The following is a 12,810-nucleotide window of genomic DNA, read 5'->3' on the forward strand; positions in this document are numbered from 1 at the left end:
CAGTTGTTGAATATCATAACAAAACACATCGTGCAAAAATTCATTTAAATCGGATAAGAATTGCGCCCTCTAGAGACTCCAGAAGTCAAGACCCAAGATCGGTTTATATGGCAGCTATATCAAAACATGGGCCGATTTGAGCCATACTTGGCACAGTTGTTGGATATCATAACAAAACACGTCGTGCAAAATTTCATTTCAATCGGATAAGAATTGTACACTCTAGAGGCTCAAGAAGTCAAGACCCAAGATCGGTTTATATGGCAGCTATATCAGGTTATAGACCGATTTGATTCATACTTGGCACAGTTGTTGGATATCATAACAAAACACGTCGTGCAAAATTTCATTCCAATCGGATAAGAATTGCGCACTCTAGAGGCTGAAGAAGTCAAGACCCAAGATCGGTTGATATGGCAGCTATATCAGGTTATGGACCGATTTGAACTATACTGGACACATTTATTGGATATCATAACAAAATACGTCGTGCAAAATGTCATTCCAATCGGATAAGAGTTGCGCACTCTAGAGGCTCAAGAAGTCAAGACCCAAGATCGGTTGATATGGCAGCTATATCAGGTTATGGACCGATTTGAACCATACTTGGCACAGTTGTTGGATATCATAACAAAATACGTCGTGCAAAATTTCATTCCAATCGGATAAGAATTGCGCACTCTAGAGGCTCAAGAAGTCAAGACCCCAGATCGGTTTATATGGCAGCTATATCAGGTTATGAACCGATTTGATTCATACTTGGCACAGTTGTTGGATATTATAAAAAAACATGTCGTGCAAAATTTCATTCCAATCGGATAAGAATTGCGACCTCTAGAGGCTCAAGAAGTCAAGACCCAAGATCGGTTTATATGGCAGCTATATCAAAACATGGGCCGATTTGAGCCATACTTGGCACAGTTGTTGGATATCATAACAAAACACGGTGTGCCAAAATTTCATTCCAATCGGATAAGAATTGCGCACTCTAGAGGCTCAAGAAGTCAAGACCCAAGATCGGTTTATATGGCAGCTATATCAGGTTATGAACCGATTTGATTCATACTTGGCTACAGTTGTTGGATATTATAACAAAACACGTCGTGCAAAATTTCATTCCAATCGGACAAGAATTGCACACTCTAGAGGCTCAAGAAGTCAGGACCCCAGATCGGTTTATATGGCAGCTATATCAGGTTATGTACCGATTTGAACTATACTTGGCACAGTTGTTGGATATCATAAAAAAACATGTCGTGCAAAATTTCATTCCAATCGGATAAGAATTGCGACCTCTAGAGGCTCAAGAAGTCAAGACCCAAGATCGGTTTATATGGCAGCTATATCAGGTTATTGATCGATTTGAACCATACTTGCCACAGTTGTTGTATATCATAACAAAACACGTAGTGCAAAATTTAATCCCAATCGGATAAGAATTGCGCCCTCTAGAGGCTCAAGAATTCAAGACCCAAGATCGGTTTATATGGCAGCTACATCAAAACATGGACCGATATGGCCCATTTACAATACCAACCGACCTACACTAATAAGAAGTAGTTGTGCAAAATTTCAAGCGGTTAGCTTTACTCCTTTGGAAGTTAGCGTGCTTTCGACAGACAGACGGACGGACGGACGGACATGGCTAGATCGACATAAAATGTCGCGACGATCAAGAATATGGGGTCTCAGACGAATATTTCGAGTAGTTACAAACAGAATGACGAAATTAGTTTACCCCCCCATCTTATGGTGGAGGGTATAATAATGCGATAGTAGATAACGAATCTGGCATGCAGATTAATTTCGAAGTATAGGGGGTCACCCCACCCCCCCTAAAACGCCCAAAATGGGCACATTAGCCCATCACGGATATATCGGACTCGATTTGTTTGTTCCGTAAAGACTTAAAAATGACACAACCGAATTTCTCGAAATTTTCGCATATTGTGTGGATTGGTGTGGAAGGTAACATAGGCTAAATAATTTTTCGGTATCGGAAAGGGGACAGACCCTCCCCCTTATGCCAAACACACAACCCCTTAATCAAAAGTGAACCGATCGGTACAATATAGGTATGAAATGAAAGGTATTGGAGAGTGATATGCGAATATGGTATTAAAATTTGAGTCTAAGTACCCATTGGGGGTGGGCCCCAATCCCAAAACTCCCCAAACAGACATATTGGATGTTAATTTCAATATGGGGCTCAAATGAGAGGTACTCGGGAGTACCTCGAATCTGGCATACAACATCAGATCGAAGTATAGGGGATCACTCTACCCCTCAAAAACCGCCATTAGACCCATTATGACTAATTGATACTTGACTGAACCGATTTCCTTAAAATTGTCGTAGACTGTGTAGGTTTGTCTGGAAGGACACATGGGCTATATAGTTTGTAGTTATCGGGTGGAGGCGGACCCTCCCCCTTATCCCAAAAAACGCCTCCCATATCCGAAAGTGGTCAAGTGAAAGGTATGGTATTAAGTACCCTTGAACTAATGCAATTTACGAAGTAAAAGACTGCTCTAAAGATGTTGTGCTCCATGATGTCAACATTGTTGTCCATAAAACTTTCATTTGGGATAAAACCATAAAAAAAGTTGAGATTTCAGAAAAAGACAAAACATTTCAAAGCACCCCGACAGTGGTGTTCTTGCTGAACCCCATTTAAAATGTTGTCTTCACAAGCTCTTAAGCTTCATGGCCTATAACTTGGTTATGCACCATCAATCTTGATTAGGATGTGATTTTTTGGTATTTGATTCAAAGATAGTATTCGGTCATGAAATAAGGGGGAGATGAGGAAAACAAGGGTGGATTTGAACAACAAGAACCATGGTTACATTACTTTTATTACTTTGCTATAGCTCACCTCAAACATTTCCATTTTGTTCATTGCCATCAAAAGCTTAAAGTATCTGGCTTTTAAGAAAATTTAGAAATTTCTCGTTCATGTCTGCCCAATTAGAATTTAGGTTGATTTTCATTTCGAACTAGCTGGACAGGGCCCGCTCCGCTGCGCCTTCTTTAACTCTCTCTAATATCTATTTAGGGTGGCGACACTTCGCCCTGAATGTGGATATCGTGCTACTGTAGCCTATGCCCACCTATGACGCTGATCGCCTGCGTTCGAATCCTGGCGGAACTTCGGACAGAATTTAAAGCGGTCATTATCCCCCCTTAATGCTGGCGACATTTGCGAGGTACCCTACCATGCATGGTCAGGTGAAAAATTCTCCCAAAGAAGTGGCACACTATACGGACTCGGCTGTAAAAAAGGCCCCTTATCGTTGATAAACTCAACTTGAATGAGAAAGCGCTCATTGATGTATGAAAAGTTTGCCCCTGCTCGGTTCCTGGGCAAATTTTAACTCTACTCCCAAATGCCTTTCTTTTGAGTCCTATATTACCGTCTTGGTAAATATTTCGGGTTAAGGGGGTATTTCGGGGGTGGTCACTTGGCCATCAAGGTGAATATAAGATTCGTGCTTTACTTTCAGAAACATTTCGTATGAGTCCCAATATGGCATGATCGTTAAATAAGTTGTGTTTGAAGGTGGGATGGACCCCAGGGTCTTTGTGCCGAAAATGAATATAAATTTCCCGAAAATCAATAAATTTCCACCCCAAATAGCTTTTATATTAGGTTGCCCAAAATGTAATTGCGGATTTTTCATATAGTCGGCGTTGACAAATTTCTTCAACGACTTGTGACTCTGTAATTGCATTCTTGCTTCTGTCAGTTATCAGCTGTTACTTTAAGCTTGCTTTAGAAAAAAACGTGTAAAAAAAGTATATTTGATTAAAGTTCATTCTAAGTTTTAATAAAAATGCATTTCGTTTCTTTTAAAAAAATCCGCAATTACTTTTTGGGCAACCCAATAGTGTCCTACAATTAAGATTAATGTCTAAATATTTGCATAAAATATTTGTTAATGAAATGGATATTCTATTTATTTTGCAGTTTCTCCTAAAAGTATACCCTAAATTTTTCAATATAAATTTGTTCTAATTTTGTTGTTAGCATTCCAGTATAAAAGTTACCGCTAAGATATTTACAACTAAGGAAATTTGTTAATACCTGTTAAAACTGTAAACAAATAAAAAATGCAAGGTTTAAACGGGACGAATCTTATATTCCCTGGACCATAGATGGCATTGGATCAAAATCGTACACGGCAGAGACTAAAACAGAATAATGGAAGGTCAAGCAAACAAAGGATAAGTATTGTTGCTGTCGTAGGTCGGTCAAGCCTTTGCAAGGGTGAGCAAGCTGGTTCCGGTCCAAAGGACCGATCGCCGCGGGTAGTGGTTGGCCAGTGGTCGCTTTGTCATATTGAGCATCATAAGCATTCAGTATTTGTGCAAGAGCCCGGCCTCTCACTGAGAATCTCGGCTCGATGCCGCCGATTGTCCGCGACTGCCTTTGCAGCTACTCCGTATGGAGCATTCTACTATCCGCGAGCTGTGGACGCGCCCGGTAGCTCGCCGTTAAGCTCTTCATGACAGCAATGAACACCAAAAAGATCGGACCTCTATGTTCCGGCCTGTGCCTATGAGCAGCATAGCCATCTCGTGCTGCATGCAGGTGCTCACAAACTCAAATCGAGGGATTGTTTTACATGGCAGCTTTGTCGCTTTAAATAGCATCCATTTCTGGTTATGGTCCGGTTTAGACCATATATGACATGGATATTGCAAGTCATAATAGAAGCCAAGGCTAAAGGCTCAAAAATCACAATCGCTAAATCGGTTTGTACGGGGGCTATTTATATCAGGTTATGGACCGATTCAAACTATTCATCTGCCTTGATGGAGAGATTGGTTTATATGGGGGCTGTAGCAGGTTATCAGACCATACTTGGCTCGTATTAGAAAAGTCATTATGCAAAATTCGAGCCGAATAGGATAAAAACTGCGCCCGGCAAGAATCAAGAAGTTATATCGATGGATCGGTTTATAACGAGGCTATGTCCAAATCTGACCAGATATGGCCTATTTGCAACGATGTACATCAATAAGATGTACAACCAACCAATATCGTGATTTCCACGAACGTACGAACCGCCGGACGAACATGGCCTGATTCATACAGAATGTAGAGACGATCAAGAATCTTATATATAACAAGTAAAAAGGCGTTAAGTTCGGCCGGGACGAACTTTGAATGCCCACCACCTCGGGTATATATATAAACCATCTTTCGTCAAATCCGGGGAAAAATGCATACCTTATGACCCCTATCAGCTATATAGAAATATGTTCCGATTTGGTCCAAATACTAATAAGTACAAGCCATTGTTCAACTGTGTAAAACAAAATTTTGCTCTTTTTAGTAGCTATATCTAAAAATAAACCGCTCTGAACCATAAACGACACGGACGTCGAAAAGCCTAGCATACGACACTGTGTCAAATTTCAGTGAAATCGGATTATAAAAGCGCCTTTTATTGGGCCAAGGCTTTTCATCGAGATATGGGTCTATATGGCAGCTATATCCAAATCTGCACCGATTTCGACCAAGTTGCAGATACATGTCGAAGAGCCTAACACAACTCACTGTCCCAAATTTCGGCGAAATCGGACAATAAATGCGCCTTTTATGGCCCCAAAACCATAAAACAAGTGATCGGTCTATATTGCAGCTATATCCAAATCTTGACCTATCTGAGCCAAATTGAAAAATAATATCGAAAGTTTTATCACAACTCACTGTTCCAAATTTCGGCGACATCGGACAAAAAATGCGCCTTTTATTGGCTCAAAACCTTAAATCGAGAGATCGGTCTATATGGCAGCTATATCCAAAACTGGACCGATCTGAGCCAAATTGACAAAGGATGTTGAAGGGCCTAAGACAACTCACTCTCTCAAATTTCAGCAAAATCGGATAATAAATGTGGCTTTTATGGGTCTAAGACCCTTAATCGGAGGATCGGTCTATATGGCAGCTATATCCAAAACTGCACCGATCTGGGCCAAATTCGCGAAGGATGTCGAGGGGCCTAAGACAACTCACTGTCCCAAATTTCAGCGAAATCGGATAATAAATGTGGCTTTTATGGGTCTAAGACCCTAAATCGGAGGATCGGTCTATATGGCAGCTATATCCAAAACTTGACCGATCTTGGCCAAATTGGCGAAGGATGTCGAAGGGCCTAAGACAACTCACTGTCCCAAATTTCAGCAAAATCGAATGATAAATGTGGCTTTTATCGGTCTAAGACTCTAAATCGGAGGATCGGTCTATATGGGGGCTATATCTAGATATAGTCCGATTTGGCCCATCTTCGAACTTACCCTGCTTATGGACAAAAAAAGAATCTGTGTAAAGTTTCAGCTCAATATCTCAATTTTTGAAGACTGTAGCGTGATTTCAACAGACAGACGGACAGACGGACAGACGGACGGACATGTCTAGATCGTCTTAGATTTTTACGCTGATCAAGAATATATATACTTTATAGGGTCGGAAATGGATATTTCGATGTGTTGCAAACGGAATGACAAAATGAATATACCCCCATCCTTCGGTGGTGGGTATAAAAATCAATAAATTTGTTTGTTTGTTTGTATGTTTGTGTGTTCCTTATAGACTCAGAAACGGCTGAACCGATTTGCTTGAAATTTTCACAAATGGTGCATAATGATCCCGTGGTGAAAGTTGTGTACTAAATTTTTTGTTATCTGAGGGGGGGGGGGGGGGGGGGGGGACCCTCGTCCTTATCTTAATTTTCAGAAACATCAGATCACGGAGATGCGTGGTGCAATTCAAGCGAATTTGTGTGCATATAGTACCCTAAAAATAAAAATTTGGTATCCGAATTTCGGATGGGGTACCTAGGGGGGCCGCCCCACCTTAAAACCTACCAAACATATACTTAGATCAATCACCATAATATGGGACTCAAATGAAAGGTAATTAAGATAAGAAAACGTATCTGATATCCAATTGTCGGACCAAGTGTTAGGGGGACCCCCCCCAACCTCAAAAACACCCCTAAATCTGACATATTTACCCACCTTGGCAATATGGGACTCAAATGAAAGGTATTTGCGAGTAGAATACGAATCTAATATCCAAATGTGGGACCACGTTTCTGGGGTCCTCCCCTTCCCCAAAACACCCCCCAAAAAGGACTTATTTACTGACCATGGGAATATGGGGCTTAAATAAAAGGTATTTTAGTGTAGAATTCGAATCTGTTATTCAAATATGGGACCAAGTGTTTAGGGGGCCGCCTCTCACCAAAAACATCCCCCAAAGGGGACAAATTTACGATCATAGCAATATGAGGCTCAAATTAAAGGTCTTTGGGAGTAAAACACGAATCTGATATCAATATTTGGGAAAAGTGTCTATGAGGCCACCCCACCCCCACAACACCACCCAAATGGTAAATATTTTCTGACTATTGCAATATAAGGCTCAAATAAGAGGGTTTTTAAAGTGGAACACGAATCCGATACATACATATTTTCTAGGCCAACTCACTGAGTGGCCGCCCCTCCAACAAAACACCGCCCAAGCCGGTCATGTTTGCCGACTATGGAAATATGGGTCTCACATTAATGGTATGTGGGAGTAGACCACGTATTGTTTGTTTGTGGGTTTATTTGTGGATTTGTAAATTTCTTTGTTCCTTATACACTCAAAGACGGCTGAACTGATTTCTTTCAAATTTTCATAGATTGTGGGAAGTGGTCCGGAAGGAGCAAAAGTCTATATAAATAATTTATTGATATGGGTAGGCCCCAAAATAAAAAGTCTTCAGGAGTAGACTACGAATTTGATATTAAAAATTGGATCCAAGTAACTGGGCGGCCGCCCCGACCCCAAAACCCCTAAAATAGGTATATTGAACGATAATGAGAATATGGTACTCGAATGAAAGATATTCGGGAGGAGATTACGAAAACGGTCAGGAAGGTGGAAAAGGCTTTTTAGTTGAAATTGGAAGGGGGGCGGACCCTCCCCCTTACCCCAAAAGTACTACGCAAAAATAAAAGTGGACCGATTGGGACAATTTGGGATTTAAATGAAAGATACTCACGAGTAGAGTACGAATTTCATAATAAAAGTTAGTTGGGGGCAGCCCCAGCTCCAAAACTCCTTAAAATATGTTTATTGGGCGATCATTACAATATGAGACTTAAATGAAAGGTATTCGGGAGTAGATTACGAATATGGTCAGGCTTTATAATTTATTGATAACGGAAGGGGGCGGACTCTCCACCGTGACCCAAAAAACACCACCCAAAATCAAAAGTGGACCGATAAGGACAACATGGGTATCAAATGCAAAGTATGCGAGGGTAGATAACGAATCTGGCATACAAGTTCATGCCGACCCCTACAAATGCCCAAAATGGGTACATTAGCCAAACACGGATATATGGGACTCGGTTTGTTTGTTCCGTATAGACTTAAAAACGGCAGAACCAATTTTCTCGAAATTTTCGCATATTGTGTGGGTTGGAAGGAAATATAAGCTATATAAAATTTTTTCGTATCTAAAAGGGGACGGACCCTCCCACTTATGCCAAAAACACTACCCAAAATCAAAAGTGGACCGATCGGGATTATATAGGTTTCTAATGAAAGGTATTGGAGAGTGGAATACGAATATGGTATTAAAATTTGAGTCTAAGTACCCTTCGGATGTTCATTTCAATATGGGGCTGAAATGGAAGGTATTCGAGAGTAGATTTCGAATCTAGTATACAAAATCAGATCGAGTATTGTATATGGGGTCACGCCATCCTTCAAAAACGCCATTAGACCCATTATGACTATGAGATACTTGGCTAAACCGATTTCCTTAAAATGTTCATAGATTGTGTATGTTTTTCTGCAAGGAAACATAGGCTATATAATTTTTATACCCACCACCGAAGGATAAGTTTATATTCATTTTGTCATTCCATTTGCAACATATCGAAATATCCATTTCCGACCCAATATAGTATATAGATTCTTGATCATCGTAAAAATCTTAAACAATCTTGCGATGTCTGTCCGCCTGTCTGTTGACACGCTACAGTCTTTAAAAATAGAGATACTGAGCTGAAACTTTGCACAGATTCTTTTTTTTTTGTCCATAATCAGGTTAAGTTCGAAGATGGACTATATCTTGATATAGCCCCCATATAGACCGATCGGCCGATTTGGGGTCTTAGGCCCAAAAAAGCCACATTTATTATGAGATTTTGCCGAAATTCGGGATACTGAATTGCGTTAGGCCTTTCAACATTCTTCTTCAGATCGGTCCAGTTTTGGATCTCTCCCGATTTAAAGTTTTGGGCCCTGAAAAAGGCGCATTATTTTCCGATGTAGCCGAAATTTGGGACAGTGAGTTGTGTTAGGCTCTTCGGAATTTGTCTGCAACTTGGCCTAAATGGGTTATGGGATATGGATATAGCTGATATAGATTTAAGGTCTTGGCCATATAAAAGGCGCATTTATAATCCGATTTCACTGAAATTTGACACACAGACTTATGTTAGGCTTTCCGACATTTATTTATTATACCCACCACCGAAGGATGGGGGTATATTCATTTTGTCATTCCGTTTGCAACACATCGAAATATCCATTTCCGACCCTATAAAGTATATATATTCTTGATCAGCGTAAAAATCTAAGACGATCTAGACATGTCCGTCCGTCTGTCCGTCTGTCTGTTGAAATGACGCTACAGTCTTTAAAAATAGAGATATTGAGCTGAAATTTTGCACAGGTTCTTTTTTTGTCCATAAGCAGGTTAAGTTCGAAGATGGGCTAAATCGGACTATATCTTCATATAGCCCCCATATAGACCGATCCGTCGATTTAGGGTCTTAGGCCCATAAAAGCCACATTTATTATCCGATTTTGCTGAAATTTGGTACAGTGAGTTGTGTTAAGCCCTTCGACATCCTCCGTCAATTTGGCCCAGATCGGTTCAGATTTGGATATAGCTGCCATATAGACCGATCCTCCGATTTAGGGTCTTAGGCCCATAAAAGCCACATTTATTATCCGATTTTGATGAAATTCGGGACAGTGAGTTGTGTTACAATTGGATATCAGACACGTTTTCTTATCCGAAATACCTTTCATTTGAGTCCCATATTGTCGTGATTGGTCCTAATATTTGTTTGGTAAGTTTTAGGGTGGGGCGGCCCCCCTAGGTACCGTATAGTCGGCGTTGAAAAATTTTTTCACAGCTTGTGACTCTGTAATTGCATTCTTTCTTCTGTCAGTTATCAGCTGCTACTTTTAGCTTGCTTTAGAAAGTTTTATTAAAAATGCATTTACATTCTTTTAAAAAATCCGCAATTACTTTTTGGGCAACCCAATATATATATATATATACTACGAATTTGGATGCTTAAGTTATCCAATTTTCACCGGATTGTGACGAAATGGGGTCTACATATATGGGTGGGTATTCCGGCCCGGCCGAACTTAATGCCTTTTTACTTTTTAGAGATTATTTAACAGTTTTGAGAGCGCACAACAAGCCGATTACTGGCTAAGGCGTATGTCCACCCTCTTTTCAGCCTAACGTTACGTTTATCTTGGGTAAAGAAAAACGTTGTGTGCAATAGGAATGTTTAACTAATTGAGAAGAAACTTGGTTAAGTGAAATGACTTCCCAAACTCAAGCTTATGAACTTTTCGAGTAAAACTTACTAAAATCGTGCAATTTTTCCTTGTGTTAATAAAAATTTTATCAAATCAGATTAAAATTGGCTAACTTTTGTGGACTAAGTTTTGTGTATTTGTTTATGCGCACCATTTTTCTGAGTGTACCCACACCATCAGTCATAAGTCTACCCCCACTCTTCTAATGCCGCGTGGCAATTTGTTCATCAATGTAAATATATGAAACTCATTTGGCCTCCCTTTTTTTTATTGCATCCAATTAAGGTTTTGTTAGCATAGCACTTGGGAAAGCTTTCTTAGCTTAATGGCAGAACAAACATGAAAAGGGTGGGTGAATTGGTTATTTAAATACTTCCAAAAAAAGCAAGGACCTGACATAAATGTCACATGGACAAAACAACGACAATTAATGCAAATAAAAAAAAAAAAAAAAAAAAAAAACAAGCAATCGTGTTTGCAAGTTTATTCGTCTATCACGCACGCAAGGATTCACTAGCCTCAATGCTATTGGGTTGCCCAAAAAGTAAATGCGGATTTTTTAAATGAAAGTTTATAAAGCTTAGAATGAACTTTAATCAAATATAATTTTTTTACACTTTTTTCCTAAAGCAAGCTAAAAGTAACAGCTGATAACTGACAGATGGAAGAATGCAATTACAGAGTCACAAGCTGTAAAAAAATTTGTCAACGCCGACTATATGAAAAATCCGCAATTACTTTTTGGGCAACCCAATAGAAGTTTTCAAAACTTGTGTGTTGTGTGTGCTCCTATAGAGGTGCTTATTATTACATTTTAATTAAGTTAATTGAATGGCTAGTCCATGGGGAAACCCAATTTGAATGTTGAAGACAATCCTGCAATGGAATCTCAAATGCTTTTAAGTTTATTGTCCATTATAAGTCCATGTGGAAAAGGGAGCGCGCAAAGAGCATATCAAATGGATGATACAAATTTTGGAGCAAACTCTTGATATTGCCCACATATTGAGACTTCGGAAAGGAAACTTCATGCAAAACTATGCAATGATCGGAAAACAAGTAAAAAGGCGTTAAGTTCGGCCGGGCCGAACTTTGGATACCCACCACCTCGGGTATATATGTGAACAACCTTTCGTCAAAATCCAGTGAAAAATGCATACCTTATGCCCCATAGCAGCTATATAGATATATCATCCAATTTCAAATTTCAGCAAAATCAGATAATAAATGTGACTTTTATGGGCCCAAGACCCTACATCGGTGGATCGGTGTATATGGCAGCTATATCCAAATCTGGACCGATCTGGGCTAAAATGACGAAAGATGTCCAAGGGCTCAACACAACTCACTGTCCTAAAATTCAGCAAAATCGAATAATAAATGTGGCTTTTATGGGCCTAAGACCCTAATCGGAGGATCGGTCTATATGGCAGCTATATCCAAATTTGGCCCGATCTAGGCCAAATTGACAAAGGATGTCGAAGGGCCTAACACAACTCACTGACCCAAATTTCAGCAAAATCGAATAATAAATGTGGCTTTTATGGGCCTAAGACATTAAATCTGAGGATCGGTCTATATGGCAGCTATATCCAAATTTGGCCCAATCTAGCCCAAATTGACAAAGGGTGTCGAAGGGCCTAACACAACTCACTGTCCCAAATTTCAGCAAATTTTGATAATAAATGTGGCTTTTATGGGCCTAAGACCCTAAATCGGTGGATCGGTATATAGGCAGCTATATCCAAATCTGGACCGATCTGGGCTAAAATGACGAAAGATGTTGAGGGGCTTAAGGCAACTCACTGTCCCAAATTTCAGCAAGATCGGATAATAAATGTGGCTTTTATGGGCCTAAGACCCTAAATCGGAGGATCGGTCTATATGGCAGCTACATCCAAATTTGGACCGATCTAGGCCAAATTGACGAAGGATGTCGAAGGGCCTAACACAACTCACTGTCCCAAATTTCAGCAAAATCGGATAATACATGCGGCCCTCCTAGGTACCCTATCCGAAAATTGGATACCAAATTTTTATTTTGAGGGTACTATGTGAGAGCACACAAAATTTCGCTTAAATCGCACCACCCATCTACGAGATCTGGCGTTTCTGTAAATTAGGGTAAGGGGGAGGGTCCGAAAGCCTAAAAATCAATTCGCAAAAATCATTTT

The sequence above is a fragment of the Stomoxys calcitrans genome, chromosome 1 (assembly GCF_963082655.1).
Source record: "Stomoxys calcitrans chromosome 1, idStoCalc2.1, whole genome shotgun sequence".
Classification (NCBI taxonomy): Eukaryota; Metazoa; Arthropoda; class Insecta; order Diptera; family Muscidae; genus Stomoxys; species Stomoxys calcitrans.